The sequence below is a fragment of the Dasypus novemcinctus genome, chromosome 5 (genome assembly GCF_030445035.2).
Source record: "Dasypus novemcinctus isolate mDasNov1 chromosome 5, mDasNov1.1.hap2, whole genome shotgun sequence".
Lineage (NCBI taxonomy): Eukaryota > Metazoa > Chordata > Mammalia > Cingulata > Dasypodidae > Dasypus > Dasypus novemcinctus.
In genome coordinates, this window is record NC_080677.1 from 71,813,260 (window position 1) to 71,826,312 (window position 13,053).

Here is a 13,053-nt window from a genome sequence, read left to right on the forward strand (position 1 = left end):
TTTAGTTTCTGATCACAGAAAAATTACAAACAGCTCATTTTAGGGCAGTTAAAATATAATTAGATATATATCTGACAGCTTGACTGTAATATTCAATTGCCTTTGAATGTTTTGCAAAACAAAAGTTTCAAGTTTGCAAGTAAGAAAGTTCTTCAATAGAACACTAAGCAGAAAAACAGGAATTAGCACTGTTCCTTTGAGTTTACATGATTATATATCAAAGGAAAATCCACTACATTGTATTTCATCCATTCTTAATATATAATAATGGCTTGATGGTCTTCAGTTTCTGACAGTTCTGATATTATTTATTTTTGCTCTTTTTCTTTTTTGTATTTCTTAAACAAACACAACCTAGTCTATTAAGTAGAGACTCTACCTGATTGCTATCAATTTTTCTAATTCTCTCACTTAAACTGAACAAATTACCTAAATTTTTGTGTCATGTAGGTAATGACTTTGTCCACAATTGTTTATCATAGGTAGATTAATAAATTTTGTTTTTCATTCATAATATGATAAAGTTAAAACCTGAATGTGAGAAGATATAGTAAGTTTTTCCAATAAAGGGGTTTACAAAGTACAGTTATTTGCCTCCAGATGAAAGGAAAGTAAACTTGGAATTCTGTTTCTCAAATAGACAAAACAAACAAAACAGGCAAATCAATCAATCCAAATAGATATCCTTTGGTTAACTATCTTAAATGGAAATTACTCATTTTTTTCTTTCTGTTTAGAGGTGGCATAGTAAAAGCAGTGTAAAGCAATAATCGATGGCAAATTAGACTACATATTACTGCCTTGTTGTGATGTGGAGCAAATTGTTGTATGGTATGTCATAGGAACACAGGCTCAGGCACAACTGAGATTCTCAACAAATGACCATTTTATTACTTATCCAGGACAAAGGATTCAAAAAGTCAGGGAAAGAGGTCTCATCATGGCTGATCCTGCAGGGAGGCCAACTCCTCAGGTCTGGGTCAGTGCATGACAGCTTCTTATAGATTGGGGGACTCTGTACTACCCTAGGATTGGGTTTTTATACACTCCAAGGGGAGTGGGCCCTGCCACTGAGCAAAAAACTTGTATCAAGCACACTTTGTAGAGAGTTCCCATTCTGGCAAGCAGCTAAGTAGGGCTGCTTGGCCTTGCAGTGTGTCTGTTATTTCCCCAGGAACTGATATTTTACAATGTCATTTTAGTTTGAACCTTCAGTAATTCTGAGATTAATTTTGTTCGTGCGAAGTAAGTTTTTGTAATATATAGTTTTTACTGCTCTGCGAAGAGATGTCTTTCTTTGCATTAAAGTAGCCTGGCAACATTTCAACAAGTCATTTATGGATTGTCTGTCTCATTCACTTTTCCAAGAATATAATACTCTCGGAAAAAATAACTTGTCCCATAGATGTGATAATGCCCTTTACATCATTGGTTTTGATTTCTTTAACTATTATATTATTTATTTCTGAGTATAGGGTTTCTTTTACTAGATTATTTTAGCCAGATAAACAGATAAACAGAACAAGCAAGATTTAAATATATATATAAATATATACACACACACATATAGGTAAATATTATGAGGTTTATATAGGAATTGGCTCATGTGACCACGGGGATTGGAAAGATCAAATTCTGTAGGGCAGGCTACAAGTTGAGAACTATGATGACTGTGATGAATGAAGGTTTTGATGAATTCCCCATGAGAAGTTGGCCAGTTGAAGTATAAATAGAAATTCTTCCTGCTGGCTGTTGAAATCATCAATTATCTTCTTAAGGCCTTCAAATGATTGGCTGTTACTTCTCTGATTGCTAAAGGCAATCTCCTCAGTGGATTGCAGATGTAATCAGCCATAGATGCAACCAACTGACTAATGATTTCAATCCCTGAAATATCCTCACAGTGCTTACTTGATGAAACAACTGGACACCATAACCTAGCCAAGTTGACACATGAGCTTAACCATCACACAGAGAAAATTGATATCAGACCTAGTAACACTAAATTAATATTTTTGAAATTGTCTTTATTTCTCTTTATAGATGTAATGGATGACCATTGTAGATATAAAACAAATATTCAATACATGTTAGCTATTACCATAGTTCATTGAATCTAAGCCATCATCGTTTGAAGGCACCATATCATTTTATGTAGGGCTAACTAAAAAAAGTCAATCAAATTATTATATACCAAAAATTTTAAGCTACATTCTTATTTATGAAATGAAAAATGTTGAAAAAATAACAGTACCTTGAAATATAACCCTTACTATCTATTTTCTCAGTGCCTGTATCTGAGCAGAAACACAAGCCATGCAGGAAACAAATTGGTCCCACAATGACACAAAGCCATTACTAAATCTTAAAATTAATGATTTAACCAATAATTGTTAGTAGTTCTTAGCAAATAGTGGTCACCATGTGGGAGAATTTTTCAAGAAATGCAATTTTTAATTTGCTTCTAGAATAACTCACAATTTATTTAGAACCTTTGAGCTGATTGAATAACATCAAGAGACTCCTTAGAGAATGTAAATTAAGTCATTTTAGAGCCCTGTCAACTCATTTCCTGGGTACCCTTCTTGAAGAAGTGTGAAAGACATTCACAATACACATAACTGTCACAGTTTTCCCACTGAGAATTAACAATTTTTATATCTTACCATGTCAGCAATGCATAAAGTCTTTACAATAGCCCTTCCCTTTAAAATACCATCAGGCGATAGAACATTAAGATAGTGGTCAGAATATCCTTGGAGAATAGAACCTGGTTTAAGATTTCCTAATTCTCAGACTCATATAAGCAAAAAGTGCAAAAATAAAGCTCATACACCCCTCTCTTTCTCTCTTTCTTTCTCTCTCTCTTTTTTAAAAAAAGCAACAAATGCTGTTCCAGTTCATAAATATAGCAAGGTCAGACAAATCCTTCAAGGGCAGATTACCAATCTGATTCATGTTGGAAACTAGAAATCATTAAATTACATCTCCATTTATTTTTGAGACCACACAAAACAGTTGTAAATTTTATCGGTATTTTAACCAAACATATAAAGGTGTTTAATTTAAATTTGAGTGCTACCATTTTCAAATGATTCTCCTTTTCCACTTTATAATCCTTTTATCTCTTAAGGTATTTATTTGCATCCGTGCTATAGTTCTTTAATGCCATCCTTTAATAATTTAACACTAAGTTGATTTAGAAGGCAGAAATAATTTCCTAAAAGGTACATTAACATTTCAAAAAAATATAATATTCTAGTTCCTCCATCAAGTATAAGAAGGCAAGTTTCATTAATACTACTTAAGCAAAATGTTGATTAACATTTCCCGCTGTGCAATGTAGAGAAATCTCATAAACAACAAGAACAAAAGGCAAACCACTAAAATGCTGATAACAAGAAAGGGTCCATGTAATTCACACACTCCCTTGGCATGATTCAATTCCCAAGTGAATGTACAATTGAGAGAACAAAGGGCATACACTCTAAATTGGTTAAAATTTATGTGGTCATGAATTTACAAGTTCAAATTAATATTCGTAAATAGGCTTTATCTAGCAGCTGCCTTTCAGATCTTCGTGTAACTTGCTAGTGTTAGAGATGACATTTTATGTCAGTTATGATGGACAAATTATTTTATATAGGGCAGGTGGTAGAAGGAAAAAAGAGCTTGGAAACTAATTGTTTTGCCCAAAATAATTGCTATTACTTCTACTGAACAGACCTTTCCGATTGCATTTGAAATCTTATATGACTGCGTTGCAATGGTTGGTTAACTAAAGCAATTTTGTTTTCAACTAAGCCTGCAAAATTAATTGTACTTACACATGTATAAACATAAAAGATGCCTAATTTGTATTTTAATAAGTAGGATCTTTATGTGTGGCTTATTAGCACCAGCTTGTTACTGTGCAGGGTGAGTACAGACATCTAGAAATTGGCTGGTAAATAAAACATTTGAAGAGCCCTTTTTAGCTGCAGCTTCACAGAGAAAGTAAATTAGAAGTTGAAAATTTTTCTAGTGAGGGTGAATATTATTGAGTGTAAATCAGCCTATTTCAGTTCTCCAATATTAAGCTTTAATGTCATAATTTTAAAAACTGCTTGCTCAAATTCTATTTTGATATGTAGCTTTAAAATTTGTAATATTTTAAAATCTAATGTCTCTGTGAGTAAAATATTGGCTTTATGCACATTTATTCATTTCATCTGTTCTTATTCATTTCATGAAATTGCATTAGTCCTATTGATTGCAGGATAAACAATTTTCAATATGTGAATTATGAAAAAATATTATATTTATTTTAGTTAAAAACATAAAGACAGATACTATTCTAAGTTATAACTTGATATATAGCTCCTGGATATGAAAGAGCTGATTTCTAGAGGCAAAAGGCAGTGGGTAGCATTCTAACTTAATAAATAAATGAATTTAATAGGTCACCACGATGATTTTAGGCTCTGACCGAATTTGGTGTTTCTTAGTATCCACATTTGGTTGAACTGCCCTTTCAGAATTAGGACCTTGTGTATTTTAAAATGTTTTCTCAGTATTTCCAAAATGCAAGGGAACAATTTTTTTTCTACCACTTTAAGAGTCATGACAGTCTGTCTTCATCATTATGATAGATTAAAAGAAACCACAATACAAAATTGATCTACACGAAATGTTGGACCAATTAATAGAAGTCAGTCAGGCAAATTTATGGTGCCTTGCTCTTTTTGTTAATATATACATATAAATGCCTAAATTAATGTCATTATAATACAACAGAGTAGAAAATAATATTCATGAACTTTAAATTGTTATCCTGTGTAGTAACTCCTCACTTTGTTTCTTATAATGAAAGGAAGAAGCAGAAAGTTTATTAATACTAGCCAAAACCATTGGTTTCACTTCTAATAAATTTTTTAACAAATCAGTTTTTTTAATCTTTTTTTATCTTTTTTTAAAAGATACATTGATCACACAAAATGTTACATTAAAAATATAAGAGGTTCTCATATATCCCCACTTCCCACCACCACCCCCACTCCTCCCACATCAATAACCTCTTTCATCACTGTGGCACATTCATTACATTTGATGAAAACATTTTGGAGCACTGCTACACAGCATGGATTATAGTTTACATTGTAGTTTGCACTCTCTCCAGTACAGTGAGTTATGGCAGGATATGTAATGGCCTGCATCTGTACCTGCAATATCATTCAGGACAACTCCAGGTTCTGAAAATGCCCCCATATCATACCTCTTCTTCCCTCTCCCTGCCCTCAGCAACTCCCATGGCCATTGTCTCCATATCAGTGATAGTGATTTCTTCCATTGCTAGAGTCACAATAATTCTATAGTAGAATACCAGTTAGTCCACTCTAGTCCATATTTTATTCCGCCATCTTGAGGACCCTGGGATGGTGATGTCCACTCCACCTGTAAATTGAGAGGGGGCTTAGATCCCATATGGATGATGGATGGGATTCTCCTGCTTGCAGTTGTAGACTCTCTCAGTTCCCTGGTGTGGTGGTTGACGATCCTCACCTCCCTATTAGCTGACCTGGGTAAGTCCAACGAATCAGAGTGTAGGTGTTGCAACTCTGCTGAGGCTCAGGGCTCAGGTGGCACATGGACAGTCCAGAGATTCAAGTCTCCTGACCATACACCAACCCCAGCTCCAACCACAGGCTCAGTAAAAGTGACAAAAGAGGCATGTGTGGAGAGGTCATATCAGTCCAACTCCATCACACTCAGGAGCACAAGTTCCAACGTAGGGCCCACTGGCAAGGCACCGAACTCCAGAGCCATCTGTCATGATCATAGGACCTCGGTGTCTCCGTAGCCCTCAGGAGCACCACTACCTGAGGTTGTATCTACTTTGGCTGTCTCTGAGATCCTGCTAAGATGTGTGTTAAGTGTGACCCTTATGATGACCTCCCTACTCATTTTGAAGTCCCTTAGCTAACAAATCAAACACAGCATAAATCTATCCAAAGTGTACAATCAATGGTATTCAGTATAATTGCATAGTTGTGTATTCAGTTATTTCAAAGCATTTTAAATTATTCCAATAATAATAAAACAAAAAACAATTGAACAAATAAAAACCTCATTACCTCTCAGTCTTTCAAATAAAAACCTCATCACTTCTCAATCTTTCTCTGCTTCACCTGCCATACATAGCTGCTATTCTTCTAATAACTTTTAATCTTTTAAAAATTATCTTCTTGACCACTTTTAAAAAATTTTATTAAAGGGAAAGCCACTTAATTATACCTCACAGTACATTTTAGCCCTTTATAGTGAGATAGTATGATATGTCCTTTCCCTCCTTATCTATCCCTTCCCTTTACTCTTTTCTTCTCTTCCCTATTCCCTCCCTTCCCCTCTTCTCTCCCCCCTCCCTTTCTTCCTCCTCTTCTCCTTTTCCCTCCCCTCCTCTTCCCCCTTCTCCCTCTCCCTCTTTCTTTCTCTCTTTACCTCCCCTTTCCCTTCCTCAGGATTAGAAGGAGAGTTTGGAGAGTTTAGGTAGGAGACAAATAGCAGATTTCCTTAATTTGGGACATGGGGAAGTGAATGGCAGGTCTCAGTATTTTTCGGGACCAGTCCGAGGATGACCTAATGAAAGGAGTGCCAAATTATTGGGAGATTCCTGGAATTGCTGCCAGTGTTCTAAAAATTCCATGGGGGAAATTTCAAAATAATCTCAACTGATATGTAAACCGAAGTGGTTTACTGCCACTAATGGGTGCCAGATTGCAATTTAAAAAAATGTTTTTATTAGAATAACCATAGGTTTACAGAAAAATAATTCAGAAAATATAGAGTACTTTTATACCCTCCTCACATATGCAGTTTTCCCTATTATTAATACTTTTCATTAGTGTAATACTCTTGTTACAATTGATGAAACAGTCTTCTCGTAATTATACTATTAATTTAAGCCATAGGACATATTAGCGTTCCCTGCTTATGTTGTACAGTTCTAATTTAAAAAAAATTTTTAGATTAATAATAATATTTACATCCAAGTAGTTCCCCTTTTAACCACTTTCAAATATATAATTAAGTAGTGTTAAATGCATTCACAATGTTGTACTACCATCATCACCATTCATTACAAAATCTTTTCCATCACCTCAAACAGAAACTCTACCAGTTAAGCATTTAACTCCCTTTTCCCTACCCTCACCCTGCCCCCCAAAAACTTTATTCTGTATTTTGGCTCTATGCATTTACTTATTTTAATCATTTCATATTAGTGATGTCATACAATATCTGCCCTTTTGTTTCTGGTTGATTTCACTCAACATGAAGTTTTCAATGTTTATCATTGTCACATGTATCAGAACCTCATTCCTTCTTACTGCTGAATAATAGTCCACTGTATATATATATACCACATCATGTTTTTCTATTCATCTTTTGATGGACACTTGGGCTTTTCCATCTTTTAATAATTGTGAATAATGCTTCTATGAACATCAGTGTGCAGATACCTGTTTTATGAGTCCCTGCTTTCAGTTCTTTCTGGTATGTACCTCGAAGAGGTTTGCTGGGTCATTTCATAATTCTATACTTAACCACCAAACTATCTTCCCCAGGGGTTATACCATTTTACATTCCCACCAAAAATGAACAAGTGTTCCTGTTTCTCCATAGCTTCTCCAACACTTGTTATTTTCCCTTTTGTTCTTAGTAGCCATTCTAGTGGGTGTGAAATGGCATTTCATTGTGGTGTTGATTTTCGTTTCCTTAATGTCTAATGATGTTGAGCATCTTTTCACAAACTTTAATTATTGCTCCAGTAGAAGATTACTGCTCTGCTCAGGTTGCTGTCACCCAATGCATCCTGTGTTCAAGGGCTGGTGTTGTAACATGTCCTATGTGGTAATCGGGTAGAAGACCCTCTCTCCAACCCTAGAAGTATTTGATTACTTGAACCCTGAAGCTAGTACTTAAAATCCCTGTGTCACAAAACTCCCCAAGAAAATAGGTCATTCATCATTTATTTAACACTTTTCTCTATGAGGACAGAAACAATTTCTTTGGGAGTCTTCAAGGAGACTTATTTCCTACCTGTCCTCATTTCGTCAATGTCTTCATAAACTACTGTTCATATAATTCTCCTTCTTTAGGAAACATCAGTTGACCTCCATCAAAAGAAAAACAAACACAAACAACAAAAAAATGAAAGTGATTCCTGAGAATCCAAACGAATATTGTCTTAGGTCAGGTCCAGCCTTTTATCTACCCTAATGCTGTATACATTTATAATTCCAAATAGCTGTTGTGAAATTAAATGAGGTAATTTATATAAATATTCCTATCATTTTGGTAGATCCTTAAGGATGATAACTTTGATATAGGAGGCACTGTCTCTAGATTTATTTCTTCCAAGAAGCTGGCAAATTGCTTTTTATTTATAAAGTGTAACAAGTTATACCTTCTTGAAATGGAAGTATGCATTGCACATAATAAGCATTCAAAGACTTGTTGAAATGATTACAATACTATTTAACTTACATTTTATTTGTGTATTAAGCCTGCATTCGTTTTGAATGACTACATTTGAAAATGACCAGTGCTTAGCATGAGAGTAACAAGTCTTTTGTTTTATTGAGATTTGTTTTATATTTATGTGATGTTCTGGTTCACTTAGTATTCAAAACAGCTCTGGTTTGCCCTTTTAGAATAAATCATAGTTGCATCTGAAGGGATCTTTAGATGTGCACAGATACTAGTAAATTTCCCATTTCCTATATATATTAATAGATCCTTGAGTACTGAACTCTGGGCAATAACTCTATTCCCAGAGATAATTTTTGGTTTCAGAGTAATATCAGCTGCTGGAGTAATTTCAATTTATTGGAGTTATATATATGTTGTTGACTTTGCTAATATTGTTATGGGAAAGATAAAACGTTCTAGGAGTTGAAGAATTGACCATGGCAGTTTTCTTCCTAAGGGGGTGACACTGGGGTCGAACTTTGAGCATTAAAATAGGTTATGGGGGTTTATCATTAGTTGAATACATTTTGACATCAGGAGCTGCCCAAGAGAGCTGATTTCAGGGACCCAGGGCTCAGTAGGAGGCTGATATCAATGCAGGGATATCATGAGGCCAGAAAACCGACAGCTGCTCAGAAAGGGGAAAATGGGTCTGGATGATGTAGACCATGCAATGTAACTAGAAACATAGCCAAGATATATATTACTTTTTCAAGTAGATGGAATGAATTTTTGAGATTCTTTGGTTTAAACTTGGAGGCAAAAAAAGATATTCATCTGCAAATTTAAAAATTATGTCTCTGGACTTTGATTTATTAATAATTACATATCAGATAAATGCTAGGGGAATTTAAGGAGCATCATCACATTTAATTTATCTATGTATCTTTTATTTTTCATATAATTTTAATGAGATACACAGAATAATTGATGGATACATAGTTATATATGTATTGAACTGAATGTACAAACTTGTGACTACAGAGAGCATTCTATTTGAAATAATCAACCTATTTGCATTTCTTCTCACCTTCCCTATCCTATTAAATAATTCCTTTTGTGTTAAGATTTGGTTTGTGTTCTGTAACCATAATTCCCAGTGTTTAATGCTGGATTTCTATTTGATTGATTTTTACTATCAACAGTAATTTTAACATAGCATATCATTACTAATTTTATTTTTTTGTTAATTTTTTTTTGTTTTAATTCATAATTTGAATGGATTTTGTTGCTATGCATTTTAATCAGGAAGATCTGTTGAATAATCCTTGAGTTCTTTATAATTGGGATTGTCTGGACATTTATTTTTGGACTTGAAGGGAAACTTGGCTAACTGTGCAGTTTTATTCACAGAATTTAAGAAATTGCTTCACTGTCTTTCATTGACAGTGGCTATCAAGAAGTCTGAAACCAGTCTAATTCCAGCTGCTTGACACTGATTGTATTAGTCAGCCAAAGGTGTGCTGATACAAAATACCAGAAATTGGTTGTTTTTTATAATGGGTATTTATTTGGGGTTGGAACTTACAGATACCAGGCCATACAGCATAGGTTACTTTCCTCACCAAAGTCTATTTCCATGTGTTGGAGCAGGATGGCTGCCAAAGTCTGTGAGGGGTCACGCTTCCTTGGTTCCTCCCTTCTCAGGACTTTCTTCTTTCCAGGCTTAGGGTTCCTTTCTTCCTTGGGGCTCCAGCTTAAGGCTTCAGTATCAAACTCCAACATCAAAACTCCAATACCAAAAACCCTCAACCCTGTTCTTGGCCATGCCTTTTATCTGTGAGTCCCCACCCACTAAGGGGCAGGGCCAAACACCCTACTGATATGGCCCAATCAAAGCCCTAATCATGTCTTAATCATGCTCAGGTACAGACCAGTTTACAAATATAATCCAATATCTATTTTTGGAATTCATAATTATATCAAGCTGCTATACTGACCCTGAATTGACTGGGTCTTTAGCTCCTTCCCTAATGTTACTTCCTTCATTCCTGAGGTTGAACCAAGAATGTTATTTTTTACTGTTGATTGTCATGTCTATATTAAAGTCATAATTTACTTCAGAGATGTTATCTTTCAGGATATTTTTGAATGGCTTCATATTTTACTTGCCATGTTCTATTCTTCGGGATCATTACTTAACTGGAAATTGGACCTTGCACTCTAGTTTTTGACTTTATGAATATGCTTATTTCATGTAAGTGCTCATACAGTATTTGTCCTTGTATATCAGGCTGATATCACGCAGCATGATATCATCAAGGTTCATCTGTGTTATTGCATGCATCAGAACTTAATTCCTTTTTATACCAATAATATTCCATTGTATACCATGTTTTGTTTATCTGTTCATTTGTTGATGGACACTTAGCTTGCTCCCACCTTTTGGCAATTGTGAATAATGCTGCTGTGAACATCTGTGTGCAAATGACTGTTCAAGTCCCTGCTTTTAATTCTTTAGGGCACATACCTAGAAGATTGACTTGATGGATCATTTGGTGATTCGATACATAACTTTCTTAGGAATCTCTGTACTGTTTTCCACAGTGGTTGCATGATTTTACATTCTTACCAACAATGAAAAATTGTGACAGTTTCTCCAAATCCTCTCCAGCACTTGTCATTTTCCCTTTTCAAAAATAGTAGCCATGTTAGTGGGTGTAAAATGGTATCTCATTGTTTTGATTTGCATTTCCCTGATGGGTAGTAACATTGAGCATCTTTTCATTTGCTTATTGGCCATTTGTGTATTTTCTCTGGAGAAATGTCTATTCAAGTCTTTTTCCCATTTTTAAATTGGGTCATGTGTCTGAACTCTCAAATCTATTCCATTGGTCTACATGTTTGTCTTTGTGCCAGTGCGAAGCTGTTTTGATTACTGTAGCTTTGTAATTAATTTTAAAATTTTAACTTTAAATTTAAATTTTAAATTTTAAAATCAAGAAGTGTGAGTCATCCAACAGTATTCTTTTTCTTCAAGATGGTTTTGGGGGAAGTGGATTTGGCTCAACTGATGGAGCATCCACCTACCACATAGGAAGTCCAGGGTTCAAACCCATGGCCTTCTGACCCATGTACTGAGCTGGCCCACGTGCAGTGCTAATGCACACAAGGAGTACTGTGCCATGCAGGGATGTCCCCCATATAGGGGAGCCCCACACGCAAGGAGTGTACCCCACAAGGAGAGCCTCCCCGTGTGAAAAAAGCGCAGCCTGCCCTGGAGTGGTGCCGCACACATGGAGAGCTGATGCAGCAAGATGATGCAACAAAAAAGAGACACAGATTCCTGGTGCCACTGACAAGAATGCAAGCGGACACAGAAGAACACACAGCGAATGGACACAGAGAGCAGACAGTGGGGGAAGAGGGGAAGGGGAGAGAAATAAAGTTTTTTAAAAATCTTAAAAAAAAGATGGTTTTGGTAATTTGGAGTCACTTGCATATAAATTTGGTGCTTGTTTTTTCCAATTCTGAAAAGACGTCTGTTGGAAATTTTATTGGAATTGTGTTGAATCTGTTTATTACTTTAGGTAGAATTGACATCTTGATAATATTTAGTCTTCTAATCCATGAACATGGAATGTCCTTTCATACATTTAGGTCTTCTTTAACTTCTTTCAGCAATTTTGTAGATTTCCATGTACAAATCCTTTATATTCTTGATTAAATTTATTCCTAGATAAAAAGATTCTTTTATTATAGTTGCTATTCTTTGTGGAGTTTTTTCTTGATTTCCTCTTCAGATTATTCATTGTGCATAGAAACACCACTAATTTTTGCATTTTGATCTTGTACTCTGCCACTTCAATGAATTCATTTATTAGCTCTAGGATATTTTTTGTGGATTTTTCAAGGTTCTCTATATATCAGATCCCATTATCTGCAAAAAGGAGGAGTTTTACTTTTCCTGTTCCTATTTAGATGCCTTTTATTCCTTTTTCTTGCCTGTTTGTTCTGGCTAGAACTTCTAGTACATTGTTGAATAACACTGGTGATGTAGGTATCTTGTCTTGTTCCTGATCTTAGAGAGGGAAAGCTTCCAGTCTTTCATCATTGAATATTATGTCAGCTGTGGGTTTTTCATATATTATGCATAGGTTCTTGAATTTCTGAATAAACTAATGATTTAGTAGATGATGAGTGAAAGTTAAAAGGAGAGAAGTCCAAGTAGCTTAGAAATTCCTCTTGAGTAAGCGGTCTCAAATACCATATAGAATATGCTCCTGCACACTTTCAAGTAGTTTTTAATGTTTAAGAAGTCTGTTAAGACTTCTAGTAAAAACAATTAAGCCATGATATTTCTTGTTACCATATGATTGACACTTACCCTTTTTTACTGGGATTAATTTCTTTCTATGCGTTTTGGCTAGAATTTATTAGGAAAAAAATTTTTAAAACTTCAGGTAGTAATAGAATTAACTGCATTTTTAAAAGCAGGGAATGTCCACTGTAAGTCATCCTGAAAATATATATCTAATTACCATTTAGATCGAGCTAGATATTATAAATTCCACATCTAAATAAATTTTGAGATTTGTGAGGAAG

The 13,053-nt window shown here is 34.9% G+C and overlaps 1 protein-coding gene across 6 annotated transcripts in view; it reads left to right on the plus strand.

Annotated features, from left to right (window-relative positions):
• The window catches only part of CACNA2D1 (calcium voltage-gated channel auxiliary subunit alpha2delta 1), a 545,135-nt gene that overhangs the window by 276,291 nt on the left and 255,791 nt on the right, over positions 1-13,053 (plus strand). The gene's annotated exons all lie outside the window — the stretch shown is intronic.